Source organism: Meleagris gallopavo, chromosome Z (genome assembly GCF_905368555.1).
Source record: "Meleagris gallopavo chromosome Z, MGAL_WU_HG_1.1, whole genome shotgun sequence".
In the NCBI taxonomy this organism is placed as follows: Eukaryota; Metazoa; Chordata; class Aves; order Galliformes; family Phasianidae; genus Meleagris; species Meleagris gallopavo.
Genome location: NC_139435.1, coordinates 27,475,793 through 27,499,260, shown reverse-complemented (window position 1 = coordinate 27,499,260; position 23,468 = coordinate 27,475,793).

Here is a 23,468-nt window from a genome sequence, read left to right as displayed (position 1 = left end):
TAACCAGCAGCCGGGAGACCCTGCAAGGCCCAGACACTCTAACCCCCAGGCCAAATCACAACACTTAAAGTGCTGCAGTACTGCAGAGTGTCGGACAGGCTCTGGAGCACCTCCTTCTTTGGAAATGCAATAGATTGCCTAGCATGTATCAGGTGCGTTCTCGAGATGTCACCGAGAGTACATTTAGCTGCACAGGTCCGACCTTGGCCGGCAGCCCGATGCCCACACTGCCACTCCCTCCCTCTGTCCGCAGCAGGAGAGGGTGGAGAATAAGATGGGAAATCTCCATCAAGCGCGAACACTGAGACAGGGAGCTCACTCACCAATCATCTTCCCAGGCAAAACTATCTCAACGTGCACTGAGTGCCTTTACTTTATTGCTAGTTGCAAACAGCGGTGGACTGCAAGGCACAAAAACGCTTCCCACCTCTCCCCCTCTTGCTCCTTCCCAGGCTCACTTTCTCTCCTTTATACGCAGTGCTCGGACCTCACCTCCCCACGTGCCTCGGGACCCACAGCCGTCACGGACGGTTCGTCACAGTTCCTCCCCTGACACGCCTCCCACCTAACCCTTCTCCCCTGCACCCGCACCGGCAAACGGAGAGCTGCTGCTTCCCTCGGGACACATCAGCCTGCTCTGCCATGCTCTCCTCCTCGGGCGGCAGGGGAAGCTCTGCCCCAGCTCCTGGAGCACCACAGCCTCCTCCCGCTCCCCCCTCTCTGGCTCCTCCTCCTCCCGTTCCTCATCTTTCTACCATCTCAGCCTGCCCCTCCTCTTGCTCCTCTCTTGCTCCTCCTCCTGCTCCTCCTTCCGATCCACCTCCTGCTCCTCCTCGGCTCTTCTTGACATTTAGCAGGGCCATTTCTGACACTTTTCCTTCCTCTCTCCCAACTGCCTGACAGCACCTGCTGTCCTCTTTGTCCTCCCTTTGTGATACGTGCTCCCAGGCACCTCCAACTCACGTGCTGGGCTCAGATTTGCCCTGTGGCAGTGCCACCGCAGCTGGATCCAAAGGACTGCATCTGCCTTGGGGCCGCCCTGGTTTCTCCTCAGAGGCCACCTTCAACCTCCAGGGACAGCACCTGGGCACCTGCACTCTGTACACGTGCATACGAACACACGGCTTGTAACATCTGAGCACCTCCTGCTCCAGAGGGAGCATCCAAGCGCTCCGAGCCATAGCGGAGAAAATGACAGCTGCTAAAACAAGGGCCAATCACCGAGCGCTACGGAAACACGTGGCTTACAAAGGGACACAAAATGGAGGCTCCTCCCTATGGCTTGTGGACTGAAACAAAATGGTGCCTCTGAAGTTTCACAAAATGGCGGCAGCTCACTCTGGAACGCAGACTGAAACAAAATGGCGCCTCCCAGTGTAGCTAGAGGGCAGGGATTTCCTGTCCTGGCCACTCCTCCCATTGGGCAGGCCCCGTAGCGCTGGGACCTCCCCTTCCTTCCCAAAACATTCCCTGCCCTGGCATGCACTCTGCATGCACACCAGCGCCGCCAGCTGGTAGCTGGGAAGAGCTGCAGGACGGAGGCGCTGCTCGGCACAGCACCAGCAGCAGCAGCTGCACGATCCACACCGCTCGGCGTCTCACCGGCCAAGCGGTAGGGGGTGCTCCGCTGCCCATTGCGTGTAGCCAGGTGTTCCTGAAACTGTGCAGTCAGTGAGCGGGACCACGGCTAGCAGTGAGTTTGGGGAGGTGGTTGGTGGCCCCTTTCTGGTTGGCCAGGCGGGCTGCTCCTGTCCTTAACCGGGACGGTGAGAGAACAAGTGACCTGCACACCCTGTCTGCGTTTGTGCCATTTGAACTGCTGTGGCCACTTGTGCCCAGGTGCTTCCTTTCCTCGGTGTTACAAGTCACGTACCGGGCAAGGAAACACAGCCGTTGCAGAAACAAATTCAGCTGGTTGAACACCCCTGTGCTCATCTCGTCCACGGCCTGCGCAGCGATGTCTGTAAGCTAGGCTTCAGCGTGCCTGAAGCACGCTCCGGGAGCCACCTGAGCTTTCGGCACAAAGGCTGGGGAAGATGTAGCCACCACTTTCTGCTGCTGAGGAGCTCCTCCAACCAAAGCAGTCTTTGCTGTGTGTGCCTGCTTGATTTCTACATCCACGCAGTGCAACAGAAGCATCACCTAGAAAGAACAGGCTGCCCCTTTGACATCCACGCTTTTAGGAGTACATGCACGTATCGTTACGTATCTTGTTATCTTGATACACGTGCGTCTGTTACCTCGTGCTGTCGTGCTTTAACCCGGCAGCCTGAAAAACACCCCTCTCTCACAGGCCCCAGGCCGGGAGCCGGGATAAAGGAGGGAAGGTGACGGTGCGACAACTCAAGGGGCTGAGAGCAAGACACTTTATCGGGGAAAGCAAAAGCCAGGCCCGCGCGACAAGGAAAACGGGGAACGCAATCGCTGCTTCCCATTGGCACGCCAATATTCAGCCACATCCAGGAACAGACGGCTCATGGCACGGAACAACCTCTTGGGAAGGCACCAGCATCCATCCCTCCTTGACCCATTCGTCCTGCTTGACACCAGCTTTCATGGCTGAGCGTGACATCCCGGCCCGTTTGGGCCGGCAGCTGTGTGGCTCTGTCTCCTGGCTGTGGCCGCTCCCAGCTTCTGGTCCGTCCCCTGCCTCCTCGCTGGATGAACCTCACTGGATGAAGCACAAAAGTCCTTGGCTCTGTGCAAGCACTGTTCTGCAACAGCTAAAAACACGCGTGTCTTCCGTACCCCCGTTTTCGTGAAAAGAAGCCAGTAACCAGCAGCCGGGAGACCCTGCAAGGCCCAGACACTCTAACCCCCAGGCCAAATCACAACACTTAAAGTGCTGCAGTACTGCAGAGTGTCGGACAGGCTCTGGAGCACCTCCTTCTTTGGAAATGCAATAGATTGCCTAGCATGTATCAGGTGCGTTCTCGAGATGTCACCGAGAGTACATTTAGCTGCACAGGTCCGACCTTGGCCGGCAGCCCGATGCCCACACTGCCACTCCCTCCCTCTGTCCGCAGCAGGAGAGGGTGGAGAATAAGATGGGAAATCTCCATCAAGCGCGAACACTGAGACAGGGAGCTCACTCACCAATCATCTTCCCAGGCAAAACTATCTCAACGTGCACTGAGTGCCTTTACTTTATTGCTAGTTGCAAACAGCGGTGGACTGCAAGGCACAAAAACGCTTCCCACCTCTCCCCCTCTTGCTCCTTCCCAGGCTCACTTTCTCTCCTTTATACGCAGTGCTCGGACCTCACCTCCCCACGTGCCTCGGGACCCACAGCCGTCACGGACGGTTCGTCACAGTTCCTCCCCTGACACGCCTCCCACCTAACCCTTCTCCCCTGCACCCGCACCGGCAAACGGAGAGCTGCTGCTTCCCTCGGGACACATCAGCCTGCTCTGCCATGCTCTCCTCCTCGGGCGGCAGGGGAAGCTCTGCCCCAGCTCCTGGAGCACCACAGCCTCCTCCCGCTCCCCCCTCTCTGGCTCCTCCTCCTCCCGTTCCTCATCTTTCTACCATCTCAGCCTGCCCCTCCTCTTGCTCCTCCTCTGCTCCTCCTCTGCTCCTCCTTCCGATCCACCTCCTGCTCCTCCTCGGCTCTTCTTGACATTTAGCAGGGCCATTTCTGACACTTTTCCTTCCTCTCTCCCAACTGCCTGACAGCACCTGCTGTCCTCTTTGTCCTCCCTTTGTGATACGTGCTCCCAGGCACCTCCAACTCACGTGCTGGGCTCAGATTTGCCCTGTGGCAGTGCCACCGCAGCTGGATCCAAAGGACTGCATCTGCCTTGGGGCCGCCCTGGTTTCTCCTCAGAGGCCACCTTCAACCTCCAGGGACAGCACCTGGGCACCTGCACTCTGTACACGTGCATACGAACACACGGCTTGTAACATCTGAGCACCTCCTGCTCCAGAGGGAGCATCCAAGCGCTCCGAGCCATAGCGGAGAAAATGACAGCTGCTAAAACAAGGGCCAATCACCGAGCGCTACGGAAACACGTGGCTTACAAAGGGACACAAAATGGAGGCTCCTCCCTATGGCTTGTGGACTGAAACAAAATGGTGCCTCTGAAGTTTCACAAAATGGCGGCAGCTCACTCTGGAACGCAGACTGAAACAAAATGGCGCCTCCCAGTGTAGCTAGAGGGCAGGGATTTCCTGTCCTGGCCACTCCTCCCATTGGGCAGGCCCCGTAGCGCTGGGACCTCCCCTTCCTTCCCAAAACATTCCCTGCCCTGGCATGCACTCTGCATGCACACCAGCGCCGCCAGCTGGTAGCTGGGAAGAGCTGCAGGACGGAGGCGCTGCTCGGCACAGCACCAGCAGCAGCAGCTGCACGATCCACACCGCTCGGCGTCTCACCGGCCAAGCGGTAGGGGGTGCTCCGCTGCCCATTGCGTGTAGCCAGGTGTTCCTGAAACTGTGCAGTCAGTGAGCGGGACCACGGCTAGCAGTGAGTTTGGGGAGGTGGTTGGTGGCCCCTTTCTGGTTGGCCAGGCGGGCTGCTCCTGTCCTTAACCGGGACGGTGAGAGAACAAGTGACCTGCACACCCTGTCTGCGTTTGTGCCATTTGAACTGCTGTGGCCACTTGTGCCCAGGTGCTTCCTTTCCTCGGTGTTACAAGTCACGTACCGGGCAAGGAAACACAGCCGTTGCAGAAACAAATTCAGCTGGTTGAACACCCCTGTGCTCATCTCGTCCACGGCCTGCGCAGCGATGTCTGTAAGCTAGGCTTCAGCGTGCCTGAAGCACGCTCCGGGAGCCACCTGAGCTTTCGGCACAAAGGCTGGGGAAGATGTAGCCACCACTTTCTGCTGCTGAGGAGCTCCTCCAACCAAAGCAGTCTTTGCTGTGTGTGCCTGCTTGATTTCTACATCCACGCAGTGCAACAGAAGCATCACCTAGAAAGAACAGGCTGCCCCTTTGACATCCACGCTTTTAGGAGTACATGCACGTATCGTTACGTATCTTGTTATCTTGATACACGTGCGTCTGTTACCTCGTGCTGTCGTGCTTTAACCCGGCAGCCTGAAAAACACCCCTCTCTCACAGGCCCCAGGCCGGGAGCCGGGATAAAGGAGGGAAGGTGACGGTGCGACAACTCAAGGGGCTGAGAGCAAGACACTTTATCGGGGAAAGCAAAAGCCAGGCCCGCGCGACAAGGAAAACGGGGAACGCAATCGCTGCTTCCCATTGGCACGCCAATATTCAGCCACATCCAGGAACAGACGGCTCATGGCACGGAACAACCTCTTGGGAAGGCACCAGCATCCATCCCTCCTTGACCCATTCGTCCTGCTTGACACCAGCTTTCATGGCTGAGCGTGACATCCCGGCCCGTTTGGGCCGGCAGCTGTGTGGCTCTGTCTCCTGGCTGTGGCCGCTCCCAGCTTCTGGTCCGTCCCCTGCCTCCTCGCTGGATGAACCTCACTGGATGAAGCACAAAAGTCCTTGGCTCTGTGCAAGCACTGTTCTGCAACAGCTAAAAACACGCGTGTCTTCCGTACCCCCGTTTTCATGAAAAGAAGCCAGTAACCAGCAGCCGGGAGACCCTGCAAGGCCCAGACACTCTAACCCCCAGGCCAAATCACAACACTTAAAGTGCTGCAGTACTGCAGAGTGTCGGACAGGCTCTGGAGCACCTCCTTCTTTGGAAATGCAATAGATTGCCTAGCATGTATCAGGTGCGTTCTCGAGATGTCACCGAGAGTACATTTAGCTGCACAGGTCCGACCTTGGCCGGCAGCCCGATGCCCACACTGCCACTCCCTCCCTCTGTCCGCAGCAGGAGAGGGTGGAGAATAAGATGGGAAATCTCCATCAAGCGCGAACACTGAGACAGGGAGCTCACTCACCAATCATCTTCCCAGGCAAAACTATCTCAACGTGCACTGAGTGCCTTTACTTTATTGCTAGTTGCAAACAGCGGTGGACTGCAAGGCACAAAAACGCTTCCCACCTCTCCCCCTCTTGCTCCTTCCCAGGCTCACTTTCTCTCCTTTATACGCAGTGCTCGGACCTCACCTCCCCACGTGCCTCGGGACCCACAGCCGTCACGGACGGTTCGTCACAGTTCCTCCCCTGACACGCCTCCCACCTAACCCTTCTCCCCTGCACCCGCACCGGCAAACGGAGAGCTGCTGCTTCCCTCGGGACACATCAGCCTGCTCTGCCATGCTCTCCTCCTCGGGCGGCAGGGGAAGCTCTGCCCCAGCTCCTGGAGCACCACAGCCTCCTCCCGCTCCCCCCTCTCTGGCTCCTCCTCCTCCCGTTCCTCATCTTTCTACCATCTCAGCCTGCCCCTCCTCTTGCTCCTCCTCCTGCTCCTCCTTCCGATCCACCTCCTGCTCCTCCTCGGCTCTTCTTGACATTTAGCAGGGCCATTTCTGACACTTTTCCTTCCTCTCTCCCAACTGCCTGACAGCACCTGCTGTCCTCTTTGTCCTCCCTTTGTGATACGTGCTCCCAGGCACCTCCAACTCACGTGCTGGGCTCAGATTTGCCCTGTGGCAGTGCCACCGCAGCTGGATCCAAAGGACTGCATCTGCCTTGGGGCCGCCCTGGTTTCTCCTCAGAGGCCACCTTCAACCTCCAGGGACAGCACCTGGGCACCTGCACTCTGTACACGTGCATACGAACACACGGCTTGTAACATCTGAGCACCTCCTGCTCCAGAGGGAGCATCCAAGCGCTCCGAGCCATAGCGGAGAAAATGACAGCTGCTAAAACAAGGGCCAATCACCGAGCGCTACGGAAACACGTGGCTTACAAAGGGACACAAAATGGAGGCTCCTCCCTATGGCTTGTGGACTGAAACAAAATGGTGCCTCTGAAGTTTCACAAAATGGCGGCAGCTCACTCTGGAACGCAGACTGAAACAAAATGGCGCCTCCCAGTGTAGCTAGAGGGCAGGGATTTCCTGTCCTGGCCACTCCTCCCATTGGGCAGGCCCCGTAGCGCTGGGACCTCCCCCTCCTTCCCAAAACATTCCCTGCCCTGGCATGCACTCTGCATGCACACCAGCGCCGCCAGCTGGTAGCTGGGAAGAGCTGCAGGACGGAGGCGCTGCTCGGCACAGCACCAGCAGCAGCAGCTGCACGATCCACACCGCTCGGCGTCTCACCGGCCAAGCGGTAGGGGGTGCTCCGCTGCCCATTGCGTGTAGCCAGGTGTTCCTGAAACTGTGCAGTCAGTGAGCGGGACCACGGCTAGCAGTGAGTTTGGGGAGGTGGTTGGTGGCCCCTTTCTGGTTGGCCAGGCGGGCTGCTCCTGTCCTTAACCGGGACGGTGAGAGAACAAGTGACCTGCACACCCTGTCTGCGTTTGTGCCATTTGAACTGCTGTGGCCACTTGTGCCCAGGTGCTTCCTTTCCTCGGTGTTACAAGTCACGTACCGGGCAAGGAAACACAGCCGTTGCAGAAACAAATTCAGCTGGTTGAACACCCCTGTGCTCATCTCGTCCACGGCCTGCGCAGCGATGTCTGTAAGCTAGGCTTCAGCGTGCCTGAAGCACGCTCCGGGAGCCACCTGAGCTTTCGGCACAAAGGCTGGGGAAGATGTAGCCACCACTTTCTGCTGCTGAGGAGCTCCTCCAACCAAAGCAGTCTTTGCTGTGTGTGCCTGCTTGATTTCTACATCCACGCAGTGCAACAGAAGCATCACCTAGAAAGAACAGGCTGCCCCTTTGACATCCACGCTTTTAGGAGTACATGCACGTATCGTTACGTATCTTGTTATCTTGATACACGTGCGTCTGTTACCTCGTGCTGTCGTGCTTTAACCCGGCAGCCTGAAAAACACCCCTCTCTCACAGGCCCCAGGCCGGGAGCCGGGATAAAGGAGGGAAGGTGACGGTGCGACAACTCAAGGGGCTGAGAGCAAGACACTTTATCGGGGAAAGCAAAAGCCAGGCCCGCGCGACAAGGAAAACGGGGAACGCAATCGCTGCTTCCCATTGGCACGCCAATATTCAGCCACATCCAGGAACAGACGGCTCATGGCACGGAACAACCTCTTGGGAAGGCACCAGCATCCATCCCTCCTTGACCCATTCGTCCTGCTTGACACCAGCTTTCATGGCTGAGCGTGACATCCCGGCCCGTTTGGGCCGGCAGCTGTGTGGCTCTGTCTCCTGGCTGTGGCCGCTCCCAGCTTCTGGTCCGTCCCCTGCCTCCTCGCTGGATGAACCTCACTGGATGAAGCACAAAAGTCCTTGGCTCTGTGCAAGCACTGTTCTGCAACAGCTAAAAACACGCGTGTCTTCCGTACCCCCGTTTTCATGAAAAGAAGCCAGTAACCAGCAGCCGGGAGACCCTGCAAGGCCCAGACACTCTAACCCCCAGGCCAAATCACAACACTTAAAGTGCTGCAGTACTGCAGAGTGTCGGACAGGCTCTGGAGCACCTCCTTCTTTGGAAATGCAATAGATTGCCTAGCATGTATCAGGTGCGTTCTCGAGATGTCACCGAGAGTACATTTAGCTGCACAGGTCCGACCTTGGCCGGCAGCCCGATGCCCACACTGCCACTCCCTCCCTCTGTCCGCAGCAGGAGAGGGTGGAGAATAAGATGGGAAATCTCCATCAAGCGCGAACACTGAGACAGGGAGCTCACTCACCAATCATCTTCCCAGGCAAAACTATCTCAACGTGCACTGAGTGCCTTTACTTTATTGCTAGTTGCAAACAGCGGTGGACTGCAAGGCACAAAAACGCTTCCCACCTCTCCCCCTCTTGCTCCTTCCCAGGCTCACTTTCTCTCCTTTATACGCAGTGCTCGGACCTCACCTCCCCACGTGCCTCGGGACCCACAGCCGTCACGGACGGTTCGTCACAGTTCCTCCCCTGACACGCCTCCCACCTAACCCTTCTCCCCTGCACCCGCACCGGCAAACGGAGAGCTGCTGCTTCCCTCGGGACACATCAGCCTGCTCTGCCATGCTCTCCTCCTCGGGCGGCAGGGGAAGCTCTGCCCCAGCTCCTGGAGCACCACAGCCTCCTCCCGCTCCCCCCTCTCTGGCTCCTCCTCCTCCCGTTCCTCATCTTTCTACCATCTCAGCCTGCCCCTCCTCTTGCTCCTCCTCTGCTCCTCCTGCTCCTCCTTCCGATCCACCTCCTGCTCCTCCTCGGCTCTTCTTGACATTTAGCAGGGCCATTTCTGACACTTTTCCTTCCTCTCTCCCAACTGCCTGACAGCACCTGCTGTCCTCTTTGTCCTCCCTTTGTGATACGTGCTCCCAGGCACCTCCAACTCACGTGCTGGGCTCAGATTTGCCCTGTGGCAGTGCCACCGCAGCTGGATCCAAAGGACTGCATCTGCCTTGGGGCCGCCCTGGTTTCTCCTCAGAGGCCACCTTCAACCTCCAGGGACAGCACCTGGGCACCTGCACTCTGTACACGTGCATACGAACACACGGCTTGTAACATCTGAGCACCTCCTGCTCCAGAGGGAGCATCCAAGCGCTCCGAGCCATAGCGGAGAAAATGACAGCTGCTAAAACAAGGGCCAATCACCGAGCGCTACGGAAACACGTGGCTTACAAAGGGACACAAAATGGAGGCTCCTCCCTATGGCTTGTGGACTGAAACAAAATGGTGCCTCTGAAGTTTCACAAAATGGCGGCAGCTCACTCTGGAACGCAGACTGAAACAAAATGGCGCCTCCCAGTGTAGCTAGAGGGCAGGGATTTCCTGTCCTGGCCACTCCTCCCATTGGGCAGGCCCCGTAGCGCTGGGACCTCCCCTTCCTTCCCAAAACATTCCCTGCCCTGGCATGCACTCTGCATGCACACCAGCGCCGCCAGCTGGTAGCTGGGAAGAGCTGCAGGACGGAGGCGCTGCTCGGCACAGCACCAGCAGCAGCAGCTGCACGATCCACACCGCTCGGCGTCTCACCGGCCAAGCGGTAGGGGGTGCTCCGCTGCCCATTGCGTGTAGCCAGGTGTTCCTGAAACTGTGCAGTCAGTGAGCGGGACCACGGCTAGCAGTGAGTTTGGGGAGGTGGTTGGTGGCCCCTTTCTGGTTGGCCAGGCGGGCTGCTCCTGTCCTTAACCGGGACGGTGAGAGAACAAGTGACCTGCACACCCTGTCTGCGTTTGTGCCATTTGAACTGCTGTGGCCACTTGTGCCCAGGTGCTTCCTTTCCTCGGTGTTACAAGTCACGTACCGGGCAAGGAAACACAGCCGTTGCAGAAACAAATTCAGCTGGTTGAACACCCCTGTGCTCATCTCGTCCACGGCCTGCGCAGCGATGTCTGTAAGCTAGGCTTCAGCGTGCCTGAAGCACGCTCCGGGAGCCACCTGAGCTTTCGGCACAAAGGCTGGGGAAGATGTAGCCACCACTTTCTGCTGCTGAGGAGCTCCTCCAACCAAAGCAGTCTTTGCTGTGTGTGCCTGCTTGATTTCTACATCCACGCAGTGCAACAGAAGCATCACCTAGAAAGAACAGGCTGCCCCTTTGACATCCACGCTTTTAGGAGTACATGCACGTATCGTTACGTATCTTGTTATCTTGATACACGTGCGTCTGTTACCTCGTGCTGTCGTGCTTTAACCCGGCAGCCTGAAAAACACCCCTCTCTCACAGGCCCCAGGCCGGGAGCCGGGATAAAGGAGGGAAGGTGACGGTGCGACAACTCAAGGGGCTGAGAGCAAGACACTTTATCGGGGAAAGCAAAAGCCAGGCCCGCGCGACAAGGAAAACGGGGAACGCAATCGCTGCTTCCCATTGGCACGCCAATATTCAGCCACATCCAGGAACAGACGGCTCATGGCACGGAACAACCTCTTGGGAAGGCACCAGCATCCATCCCTCCTTGACCCATTCGTCCTGCTTGACACCAGCTTTCATGGCTGAGCGTGACATCCCGGCCCGTTTGGGCCGGCAGCTGTGTGGCTCTGTCTCCTGGCTGTGGCCGCTCCCAGCTTCTGGTCCGTCCCCTGCCTCCTCGCTGGATGAACCTCACTGGATGAAGCACAAAAGTCCTTGGCTCTGTGCAAGCACTGTTCTGCAACAGCTAAAAACACGCGTGTCTTCCGTACCCCCGTTTTCATGAAAAGAAGCCAGTAACCAGCAGCCGGGAGACCCTGCAAGGCCCAGACACTCTAACCCCCAGGCCAAATCACAACACTTAAAGTGCTGCAGTACTGCAGAGTGTCGGACAGGCTCTGGAGCACCTCCTTCTTTGGAAATGCAATAGATTGCCTAGCATGTATCAGGTGCGTTCTCGAGATGTCACCGAGAGTACATTTAGCTGCACAGGTCCGACCTTGGCCGGCAGCCCGATGCCCACACTGCCACTCCCTCCCTCTGTCCGCAGCAGGAGAGGGTGGAGAATAAGATGGGAAATCTCCATCAAGCGCGAACACTGAGACAGGGAGCTCACTCACCAATCATCTTCCCAGGCAAAACTATCTCAACGTGCACTGAGTGCCTTTACTTTATTGCTAGTTGCAAACAGCGGTGGACTGCAAGGCACAAAAACGCTTCCCACCTCTCCCCTCTTGCTCCTTCCCAGGCTCACTTTCTCTCCTTTATACGCAGTGCTCGGACCTCACCTCCCCACGTGCCTCGGGACCCACAGCCGTCACGGACGGTTCGTCACAGTTCCTCCCCTGACACGCCTCCCACCTAACCCTTCTCCCCTGCACCCGCACCGGCAAACGGAGAGCTGCTGCTTCCCTCGGGACACATCAGCCTGCTCTGCCATGCTCTCCTCCTCGGGCGGCAGGGGAAGCTCTGCCCCAGCTCCTGGAGCACCACAGCCTCCTCCCGCTCCCCCCTCTCTGGCTCCTCCTCCTCCCGTTCCTCATCTTTCTACCATCTCAGCCTGCCCCTCCTCTTGCTCCTCCTCTCTCTCTGCCTCCTTCCGATCCACCTCCTGCTCCTCCTCGGCTCTTCTTGACATTTAGCAGGGCCATTTCTGACACTTTTCCTTCCTCTCTCCCAACTGCCTGACAGCACCTGCTGTCCTCTTTGTCCTCCCTTTGTGATACGTGCTCCCAGGCACCTCCAACTCACGTGCTGGGCTCAGATTTGCCCTGTGGCAGTGCCACCGCAGCTGGATCCAAAGGACTGCATCTGCCTTGGGGCCGCCCTGGTTTCTCCTCAGAGGCCACCTTCAACCTCCAGGGACAGCACCTGGGCACCTGCACTCTGTACACGTGCATACGAACACACGGCTTGTAACATCTGAGCACCTCCTGCTCCAGAGGGAGCATCCAAGCGCTCCGAGCCATAGCGGAGAAAATGACAGCTGCTAAAACAAGGGCCAATCACCGAGCGCTACGGAAACACGTGGCTTACAAAGGGACACAAAATGGAGGCTCCTCCCTATGGCTTGTGGACTGAAACAAAATGGTGCCTCTGAAGTTTCACAAAATGGCGGCAGCTCACTCTGGAACGCAGACTGAAACAAAATGGCGCCTCCCAGTGTAGCTAGAGGGCAGGGATTTCCTGTCCTGGCCACTCCTCCCATTGGGCAGGCCCCGTAGCGCTGGGACCTCCCCTTCCTTCCCAAAACATTCCCTGCCCTGGCATGCACTCTGCATGCACACCAGCGCCGCCAGCTGGTAGCTGGGAAGAGCTGCAGGACGGAGGCGCTGCTCGGCACAGCACCAGCAGCAGCAGCTGCACGATCCACACCGCTCGGCGTCTCACCGGCCAAGCGGTAGGGGGTGCTCCGCTGCCCATTGCGTGTAGCCAGGTGTTCCTGAAACTGTGCAGTCAGTGAGCGGGACCACGGCTAGCAGTGAGTTTGGGGAGGTGGTTGGTGGCCCCTTTCTGGTTGGCCAGGCGGGCTGCTCCTGTCCTTAACCGGGACGGTGAGAGAACAAGTGACCTGCACACCCTGTCTGCGTTTGTGCCATTTGAACTGCTGTGGCCACTTGTGCCCAGGTGCTTCCTTTCCTCGGTGTTACAAGTCACGTACCGGGCAAGGAAACACAGCCGTTGCAGAAACAAATTCAGCTGGTTGAACACCCCTGTGCTCATCTCGTCCACGGCCTGCGCAGCGATGTCTGTAAGCTAGGCTTCAGCGTGCCTGAAGCACGCTCCGGGAGCCACCTGAGCTTTCGGCACAAAGGCTGGGGAAGATGTAGCCACCACTTTCTGCTGCTGAGGAGCTCCTCCAACCAAAGCAGTCTTTGCTGTGTGTGCCTGCTTGATTTCTACATCCACGCAGTGCAACAGAAGCATCACCTAGAAAGAACAGGCTGCCCCTTTGACATCCACGCTTTTAGGAGTACATGCACGTATCGTTACGTATCTTGTTATCTTGATACACGTGCGTCTGTTACCTCGTGCTGTCGTGCTTTAACCCGGCAGCCTGAAAAACACCCCTCTCTCACAGGCCCCAGGCCGGGAGCCGGGATAAAGGAGGGAAGGTGACGGTGCGACAACTCAAGGGGCTGAGAGCAAGACACTTTATCGGGGAAAGCAAAAGCCAGGCCCGCGCGACAAGGAAAACGGGAACGCAATCGCTGCTTCCCATTGGCACGCCAATATTCAGCCACATCCAGGAACAGACGGCTCATGGCACGGAACAACCTCTTGGGAAGGCACCAGCATCCATCCCTCCTTGACCCATTCGTCCTGCTTGACACCAGCTTTCATGGCTGAGCGTGACATCCCGGCCCGTTTGGGCCGGCAGCTGTGTGGCTCTGTCTCCTGGCTGTGGCCGCTCCCAGCTTCTGGTCCGTCCCCTGCCTCCTCGCTGGATGAACCTCACTGGATGAAGCACAAAAGTCCTTGGCTCTGTGCAAGCACTGTTCTGCAACAGCTAAAAACACGCGTGTCTTCCGTACCCCCGTTTTCATGAAAAGAAGCCAGTAACCAGCACCCGGGGAGACCCTGCAAGGCCCAGACACTCTAACCCCCAGGCCAAATCACAACACTTAAAGTGCTGCAGTACTGCAGAGTGTCGGACAGGCTCTGGAGCACCTCCTTCTTTGGAAATGCAATAGATTGCCTAGCATGTATCAGGTGCGTTCTCGAGATGTCACCGAGAGTACATTTAGCTGCACAGGTCCGACCTTGGCCGGCAGCCCGATGCCCACACTGCCACTCCCTCCCTCTGTCCGCAGCAGGAGAGGGTGGAGAATAAGATGGGAAATCTCCATCAAGCGCGAACACTGAGACAGGGAGCTCACTCACCAATCATCTTCCCAGGCAAAACTATCTCAACGTGCACTGAGTGCCTTTACTTTATTGCTAGTTGCAAACAGCGGTGGACTGCAAGGCACAAAAACGCTTCCCACCTCTCCCCCTCTTGCTCCTTCCCAGGCTCACTTTCTCTCCTTTATACGCAGTGCTCGGACCTCACCTCCCCACGTGCCTCGGGACCCACAGCCGTCACGGACGGTTCGTCACAGTTCCTCCCCTGACACGCCTCCCACCTAACCCTTCTCCCCTGCACCCGCACCGGCAAACGGAGAGCTGCTGCTTCCCTCGGGACACATCAGCCTGCTCTGCCATGCTCTCCTCCTCGGGCGGCAGGGGAAGCTCTGCCCCAGCTCCTGGAGCACCACAGCCTCCTCCCGCTCCCCCCTCTCTGGCTCCTCCTCCTCCCGTTCCTCATCTTTCTACCATCTCAGCCTGCCCCTCCTCTTGCTCCTCCTCCTGCTCCTCCTTCCGATCCACCTCCTGCTCCTCCTCGGCTCTTCTTGACATTTAGCAGGGCCATTTCTGACACTTTTCCTTCCCCTCTCCCAACTGCCTGACAGCACCTGCTGTCCTCTTTGTCCTCCCTTTGTGATACGTGCTCCCAGGCACCTCCAACTCACGTGCTGGGCTCAGATTTGCCCTGTGGCAGTGCCACCGCAGCTGGATCCAAAGGACTGCATCTGCCTTGGGGCCGCCCTGGTTTCTCCTCAGAGGCCACCTTCAACCTCCAGGACAGCACCTGGGCACCTGCACTCTGTACACGTGCATACGAACACACGGCTTGTAACATCTGAGCACCTCCTGCTCCAGAGGGAGCATCCAAGCGCTCCGAGCCATAGCGGAGAAAATGACAGCTGCTAAAACAAGGGCCAATCACCGAGCGCTACGGAAACACGTGGCTTACAAAGGGACACAAAATGGAGGCTCCTCCCTATGGCTTGTGGACTGAAACAAAATGGTGCCTCTGAAGTTTCACAAAATGGCGGCAGCTCACTCTGGAACGCAGACTGAAACAAAATGGCGCCTCCCAGTGTAGCTAGAGGGCAGGGATTTCCTGTCCTGGCCACTCCTCCCATTGGGCAGGCCCCGTAGCGCTGGGACCTCCCCTTCCTTCCCAAAACATTCCCTGCCCTGGCATGCACTCTGCATGCACACCAGCGCCGCCAGCTGGTAGCTGGGAAGAGCTGCAGGACGGAGGCGCTGCTCGGCACAGCACCAGCAGCAGCAGCTGCACGATCCACACCGCTCGGCGTCTCACCGGCCAAGCGGTAGGGGGTGCTCCGCTGCCCATTGCGTGTAGCCAGGTGTTCCTGAAACTGTGCAGTCAGTGAGCGGGACCACGGCTAGCAGTGAGTTTGGGGAGGTGGTTGGTGGCCCCTTTCTGGTTGGCCAGGCGGGCTGCTCCTGTCCTTAACCGGGACGGTGAGAGAACAAGTGACCTGCACACCCTGTCTGCGTTTGTGCCATTTGAACTGCTGTGGCCACTTGTGCCCAGTGCTTCCTTTCCTCGGTGTTACAAGTCACGTACCGGGCAAGGAAACACAGCCGTTGCAGAAACAAATTCAGCTGGTTGAACACCCCTGTGCTCATCTCGTCCACGGCCTGCGCAGCGATGTCTGTAAGCTAGGCTTCAGCGTGCCTGAAGCACGCTCCGGGAGCCACCTGAGCTTTCGGCACAAAGGCTGGGGAAGATGTAGCCACCACTTTCTGCTGCTGAGGAGCTCCTCCAACCAAAGCAGTCTTTGCTGTGTGTGCCTGCTTGATTTCTACATCCACGCAGTGCAACAGAAGCATCACCTAGAAAGAACAGGCTGCCCCTTTGACATCCACGCTTTTAGGAGTACATGCACGTATCGTTACGTATCTTGTTATCTTGATACACGTGCGTCTGTTACCTCGTGCTGTCGTGCTTTAACCCGGCAGCCTGAAAAACACCCCTCTCTCACAGGCCCCAGGCCGGGAGCCGGGATAAAGGAGGGAAGGTGACGGTGCGACAACTCAAGGGGCTGAGAGCAAGACACTTTATCGGGGAAAGCAAAAGCCAGGCCCGCGCGACAAGGAAAACGGGGAACGCAATCGCTGCTTCCCATTGGCACGCCAATATTCAGCCACATCCAGGAACAGACGGCTCATGGCACGGAACAACCTCTTGGGAAGGCCCAGCATCCATCCCCTGCCATTCGTCCTCTTGACACCAGCTTTCATGTGGCGGACACCGGCCGTTGGCCGCATGTTGGCTCTGTCTCCGGTGGCGCTCCAGTGTCCGTCCCCTGCTCCTCGCTATCCTCACTGGATGAAGCACAAAAGTCCTTCTGTCGCAGCTGCAAAACGGCTCCTCCCCCCGAAAAGCAGTAACCACAGCCGAGACCCGCAAGGCCCAACACTCTAACCCCCAGGCCAATCAAACCTTAAAGTGCTGCAGTACTGAAGTTCGACAGGCCTGGGCACCTCCTTCTTTAAATGAAATTGCCAGCATGTACAGTCGTTTCGAGATGTCACCGAGGACTTTAGCACGGCCCACCTTGGCCGCCTCCCACCTGCCACTCCTCCCCTGTCCGCAGCGGAGAGGGTGGAGATAATGGGAACTCCTCAAGCGCGACATGAGTTCCCGCACACAGAGCCTCAGGACAAGCCCTCCCTTCCGATCCCTAAAGCCCCCCGCCCGGCCCCCCGCTCCCACTCCCTGCCCCCCTCCTCCCCACCACGCTCAGCTTCTGAGGTCTCCTCAAGCCCGCCCCTCCCCCCTTCTCTCCCCCTCCTCTCTCTCGTCCTCTCCCCCCTCTCTTGCCTTCTCTCCCTCTCACGCCCCTTTCTCCACCCACACCTCTCTGGGCTAGCCCAGCACAATTGCGCCCCGAGGCCAAGCCCCGCCATCTCTTACGAGACCTCTGCCAACCCCCACGGAACCCAGAGGGCACCCTCACAAAATCTTAGCTCCCTCACTGGACAACACCCATGTGGAAAAGGCTAACAAGGCCAGTCAACGCCCCCAAGGCCCCATGGTGGGTCCTCCCATCGCCGGGACCCTACAAGGTTTGGGTCGGCGCTGCCACGAGGGGACAGCGCCACGCGGCTCGGCCAGGTGTCTTCGGTAAGTCAGGGAGGGCCAGGTGCCTTTTCCAGGGGGCGCCTACGCGCGGTCCACGTTGGCTTGGATTCCTCTGTCAGTCCCGGGTGCTACTAACACCTGCACCGACCTGCTTCACCGAGCGGCATCCACTAATGGCCCAGTGGACCCCCCTCCGGCTAGGGAGGACAAAAGTAAACCTTGAAGGAGCACAACTGTTTCCTCTCAAGCCGAACCCCACACCTAGGAGCAGTGGACATTGGAGCAACCGGCCCGCCGGGGAGCTTCTGCTCACCCCCGAAACTGAGGCAACCTCCGCATGCATACACTCTCTACGTCGGGCCCGGGTCCCCCCCTCGCGCCCCCCCGAACCATAGCCAACTTTCACACTCCCAAACACCACTTCACCTAAAGCAGCCGGACCAGCCCACACTCACCCCCTCCAGTGGATGAATCAGGCATGAGGATTCATCTTCCGAATACGTCATAGTCTCTTGGCCGGCCACCACCCCCTTCCCCGTAAGTTCCCACAATGGACCCACCCTCCACAAAGTCTGTCCCTACTCAAACTCGCAAAACCACCTCTTCTCCCGGCACTCTCCTTAGTCTCTCCTCCCAGGCCCCCCCACGCCCACAGCCTCCCCCCCTCCCTCCCCTCACCCGCCACCCTTCCCCTGCCACCTGTTTCCCTGCTCTCCTCTGGCCGCGCCCCTCCCGCTCCCCGCCCCCGCTCCCCCCTCCCCTCCCTCCTCCTCCCCTCCCTCTCTCAGCCTCCCTCCTCTTTCCTCCTCCTCCCCTGCTCCTCCTCCTCCCTCCTCTCCTCCTGTCTCGCTTTATGGCTTTCGCTTTCCCTTTCCCCCCACCCTTGTCCCTGCCCTTTACCTCTCCCGCCCAACAACGGCTAGTTCCTGGCAGGCCACGCATCCGAAAGCATCTCGGGCGCCCTGTTTTCCCGGGGCCTCAATCCAGACAGCCTGGCACCGCCTAACTGTACAACACCAAATTTCCCTGCCGGGCAAACGGCCTCAAAGAAAATGACAGCTGCTAAAACAAGGGCCAATCACCGACCGCTACGGAAACACGTGGCTTACAAAGGGACACAAAATGGAGGCTCCTCCCTATGGCTTGTGGACTGAAACAAAATGGTGCCTCTGAAGTTTCACAAAATGGCGGCAGCTCACTCTGGAACGCAGACTGAAACAAAATGGCCCCTCCCAGTGTAGCTAGAGGGCAGGGATTTCCTGTCCTGGCCACTCCTCCCATTGGGCAGGCCCCGTAGCGCTGGGACCTCCCCTTCCTTCCCAAAACATTCCCTGCCCTGGCATGCACTCTGCATGCACACCAGCGCCGCCAGCTGGTAGCTGGGAAGAGCTGCGGGACGGAGGCGCTGCTCGGCACAGCACCAGCAGCAGCAGCTGCACGATCCACACCGCTCGGCGTCCCACCGGCCAAGCGGTAGGGGGTGCTCCGCTGCCCATTGCGTGTAGCCAGGTGTTCCTGAAACTGTGCAGTCAGTGAGCGGGACCACGGCTAGCAGTGAGTTTGGGGAGGTGGTTGGTGGCCCCTTTCTGGTTGGCCAGGCGGGCTGCTCCTGTCCTTAACCGGGACGGTGAGAGAACAAGTGACCTGCACACCCTGTCTGCGTTTGTGCCATTTGAACTGCTGTGGCCACTTGTGCCCAGGTGCTTCCTTTCCTCGGTGTTACAAGTCACGTACCGGGCAAGGAAACACAGCCGTTGCAGAAACAAATTCAGCTGGTTGAACACCCCTGTGCTCATCTCGTCCACGGCCTGCGCAGCGATGTCTGTAAGCTAGGCTTCAGCGTGCCTGAAGCACGCTCCGGGAGCCACCTGAGCTTTCGGCACAAAGGCTGGGGAAGATGTAGCCACCACTTTCTGCTGCTGAGGAGCTCCTCCAACCAAAGCAGTCCTTGCTGTGTGTGCCTGCTTGATTTCTACATCCACGCAGTGCAACAGAAGCATCACCTAGAAAGAACAGGCTGCCCCTTTGACATCCACGCTTTTAGGAGTACATGCACGTATCGTTACGTATCTTGTTATCTTGATACACGTGCGTCTGTTACCTCGTGCTGTCGTGCTTTAACCCGGCAGCCTGAAAAACACCCCTCTCTCACAGGCCCCAGGCCGGGAGCCGGGATAAAGGAGGGAAGGTGACGGTGCGACAACTCAAGGGGCTGAGAGCAAGACACTTTATCGGGGAAAGCAAAAGCCAGGCCCGCGCGACAAGGAAAACGGGGAACGCAATCGCTGCTTCCCATTGGCACGCCAATATTCAGCAACATCCAGGAACAGACGGCTCATGGCACGGAACAACCTCTTGGGAAGGCACCAGCATCCATCCCTCCTTGACCCATTCGTCCTGCTTGACACCAGCTTTCATGGCTGAGCGTGACATCCCGGCCCGTTTGGGCCGGCAGCTGTGTGGCTCTGTCTCCTGGCTGTGGCCGCTCCCAGCTTCTGGTCCGTCCCCTGCCTCCTCGCTGGATGAACCTCACTGGATGAAGCACAAAAGTCCTTGGCTCTGTGCAAGCACTGTTCTGCAACAGCTAAAAACACGCGTGTCTTCCCTACCCCCGTTTTCATGAAAAGAAGCCAGTAACCAGCAGCCGGGAGACCCTGCAAGGCCCAGAAACTCTAACCCCCAGGCCAAATCACAACACTTAAAGTGCTGCAGTACTGCAGAGTGTCGGACAGGCTCTGGAGCACCTCCTTCTTTGGAAATGCAATAGATTGCCTAGCATGTATCAGGTGCGTTCTCGAGATGTCACCGAGAGTACATTTAGCTGCACAGGTCCGACCTTGGCCGGCAGCCCGATGCCCACACTGCCACTCCCTCCCTCTGTCCGCAGCAGGAGAGGGTGGAGAATAAGATGGGAAATCTCCATCAAGCGCGAACACTGAGACAGGGAGCTCACTCACCAATCATCTTCCCAGGCAAAACTATCTCAACGTGCACTGAGTGCCTTTACTTTATTGCTAGTTGCAAACAGCGGTGGACTGCAAGGCACAAAAACGCTTCCCACCTCTCCCCCTCTTGCTCCTTCCCAGGCTCACTTTCTCTCCTTTATACGCAGTGCTCGGGCCTCACCTCCCCACGTGCCTCGGGACCCCCAGCCGTCACGGACGGTTCGTCACAGTTCCTCCCCTGACACGCCTCCCACCTAACCCTTCTCCCCTGCACCCGCACCGGCAAACGGAGAGCTGCTGCTTCCCTCGGGACACATCAGCCTGCTCTGCCATGCTCTCCTCCTCGGGCGGCAGGGGAAGCTCTGCCCCAGCTCCTGGAGCACCACAGCCTCCTCCCCATCCCCCTCTCTGGCTCCTCCTCCTCCCGTTCCTCATCTTTCTACCATCTCAGCCTGCCCCTCCTCTTGCTCCTCCTCCTGCTCCTCCTTCCGATCCACCTCCTGCTCCTCCTCGGCTCTTCTTGACATTTAGCAGGGCCATTTCTGACACTTTTCCTTCCTCTCTCCCAACTGCCTGACAGCACCTGCTGTCCTCTTTGTCCTCCCTTTGTGATACGTGCTCCCAGGCACCTCCAACTCACGTGCTGGGCTCAGATTTGCCCTGTGGCAGTGCCACCGCAGCTGGATCCAAAGGACTGCATCTGCCTTGGGGCCGCCCTGGTTTCTCCTCAGAGGCCACCTTCAACCTCCAGGGACAGCACCTGGGCACCTGCACTCTGTACACGTGCATACGAACACACGGCTTGTAACATCTGAGCACCTCCTGCTCCAGAGGGAGCATCCAAGCGCTCCGAGCCATAGCGGAGAAAATGACAGCTGCTAAAACAAGGGCCAATCACCGAGCGCTACGGAAACACGTGGCTTACAAAGGGACACAAAATGGAGGCTCCTCCCTATGGCTTGTGGACTGAAACAAAATGGTGCCTCTGAAGTTTCACAAAATGGCGGCAGCTCACTCTGGAACGCAGACTGAAACAAAATGGCGCCTCCCAGTGTAGCTAGAGGGCAGGGATTTCCTGTCCTGGCCACTCCTCCCATTGGGCAGGCCCCGTAGCGCTGGGACCTACCCCTTCCTTCCCAAAACATTCCCTGCCCTGGCATGCACTCTGCATGCACACCAGCGCCGCCAGCTGGTAGCTGGGAAGAGCTGCAGGACGGAGGCGCTGCTCGGCACAGCACCAGCAGCAGCAGCTGCACGATCCACACCGCTCGGCGTCTCACCGGCCAAGCGGTAGGGGGTGCTCCGCTGCCCATTGCGTGTAGCCAGGTGTTCCTGAAACTGTGCAGTCAGTGAGCGGGATGTTCCTGAAACTGTGCAGGTCAGTGAGTTTGGGGAAATGGTTGGTGGCCCCTTTTTGGTTGGCCAGGGGGGCTGCTCCTTTCCTTAACCGGGACGGTGAAAAAGAACAAGTGACCTGCACACCCTGTCTGCGTTTGTCCCATTTAAAACGCTGGGGCCACTTGTGCCCAAGTTCTTCCTTTCCTCGGTGTTACAAGCCAGGTAGGGGGAAAGGAAACACAGCCGTTGCAGAAACAAATTCAGCGGGTTTAACACCCCTGTGCTCATCTCGTCCACGGCCTGCGCAGCGATGTCTGTAAGCTAGGCTTCAGCGTGCCTGAAGCACGCTCCGGAGCCACCTGAGCTTTCGGCACAAAGGCTGGGGAAGATGTAGCCACCACTTTCTGCTGCTGAGGAGCTCCTCCAACCAAAGCAGTCTTTGCTGTGTGTGCCTGCTTGATTTCTACATCCACGCAGTGCAACAGAAGCATCACCGAACAGCTAACACGCGTGTCTTCCGTACCCCCGTTTTCGTGAAAAGAAGCCAGTAACCAGCAGCCGGGAGACCCTGCAAGGCCCAGACACTCTAACCCCCAGGCCAAATCACAACACTTAAAGTGCTGCAGTACTGCAGAGTGTCGGACAGGCTCTGGAGCACCTCCTTCTTTGGAAATGCAATAGATTGCCTAGCATGTATCAGGTGCGTTCTCGAGATGTCACCGAGAGTACATTTAGCTGCACAGGTCCGACCTTGCGCAGCCCGATGCCCACACTGCCACTCCCTCCCTCTGTCCGCAGCAGGAGGGGTGGAGAATAAGATGGGAAATCTCCATCAAGCGCGAACACTGAGACAGGAGCTCACTCACCAATCATCTTCCCAGGCAAAACTATCTCAACGTGCACTGAGTGCCTTTACTTTATTGCTAGTTGCAAACAGCGGTGGACTGCAAGGCACAAAAACGCTTCCCACCTCTCCCCCTCTTGCTCCTTCCCAGGCTCACTTTCTCTCCTTTATACGCAGTGCTCGGACCTCACCTCCCCACGTGCCTCGGGACCCACAGCCGTCACGGACGGTTCGTCACAGTTCCTCCCCTGACACGCCTCCCACCTAACCCTTCTCCCCTGCACCGCACCGGCAAACGGGAGCTGCTGCTTCCCTGGGACAATCAGCCTGCTGCATGCTCTCCTCCTCGGCGGCAGGGAGCTTGCCCAGCCCTGGAGCACACAGCTCCTCCCGCTCCCCCCTCTCTGGCTCCTCCTCCGTCCTCATCTTTCTACCATCTAGCCTGCCCTCTCTTGCTCCTCCTCTGCTCCTCTTCCGATCCTCTGCTCCTCCTCGGCTCTTCTTGACATTTAGAGGCATTTCGACACTTCTTCCTTCCACTGCCTGACGCACTGCTGTCCTCTTTGTCCCTTTGTGTACGTGCTCCAGGCCCTCCAACTAGTGCTGGGCCAGTTGCCCTGTGCAGTGCCACGCAGCTGGATCAAAGGACTGCATCTCCTTGGGCGCCCGGTTTCTCCTCGGGCACTCAACTCAGACGCACCTGGGCACCACTTGTACCGTGCTACGAACACCGGCTTGTAACATCTGAGACCTCTCTCCAGGAGCATCAGCGCTCGAGCCATAGCGAGAATACGCTGCTAAAACAAGGCAATCACGAGCGCTACGGACACGTGGCTTCAAAGGGACAAATGGAGGCCCTCCTATGGCTTGGGACTGAACAAATGGTGCTCGAAGTTTCACAAAAGGCGGCGCCACTCTGAACGCAGACTGAAACAAAATGGGCCTCCCGTGTAGCAAGGGCAGGATTTCCTTCCTGGCCACTCTCCCATTGGGCAGCCCCGTGCCTGGGACTCCCTCCTTCAAAACATTCCTGCCCTGATGCCCTGCATGCACACCAGCGCCGCCGCGGATGGGAAGAGCTGCAGGACGGAGCGTGCTCGCACAGCACACAGCAGCAGC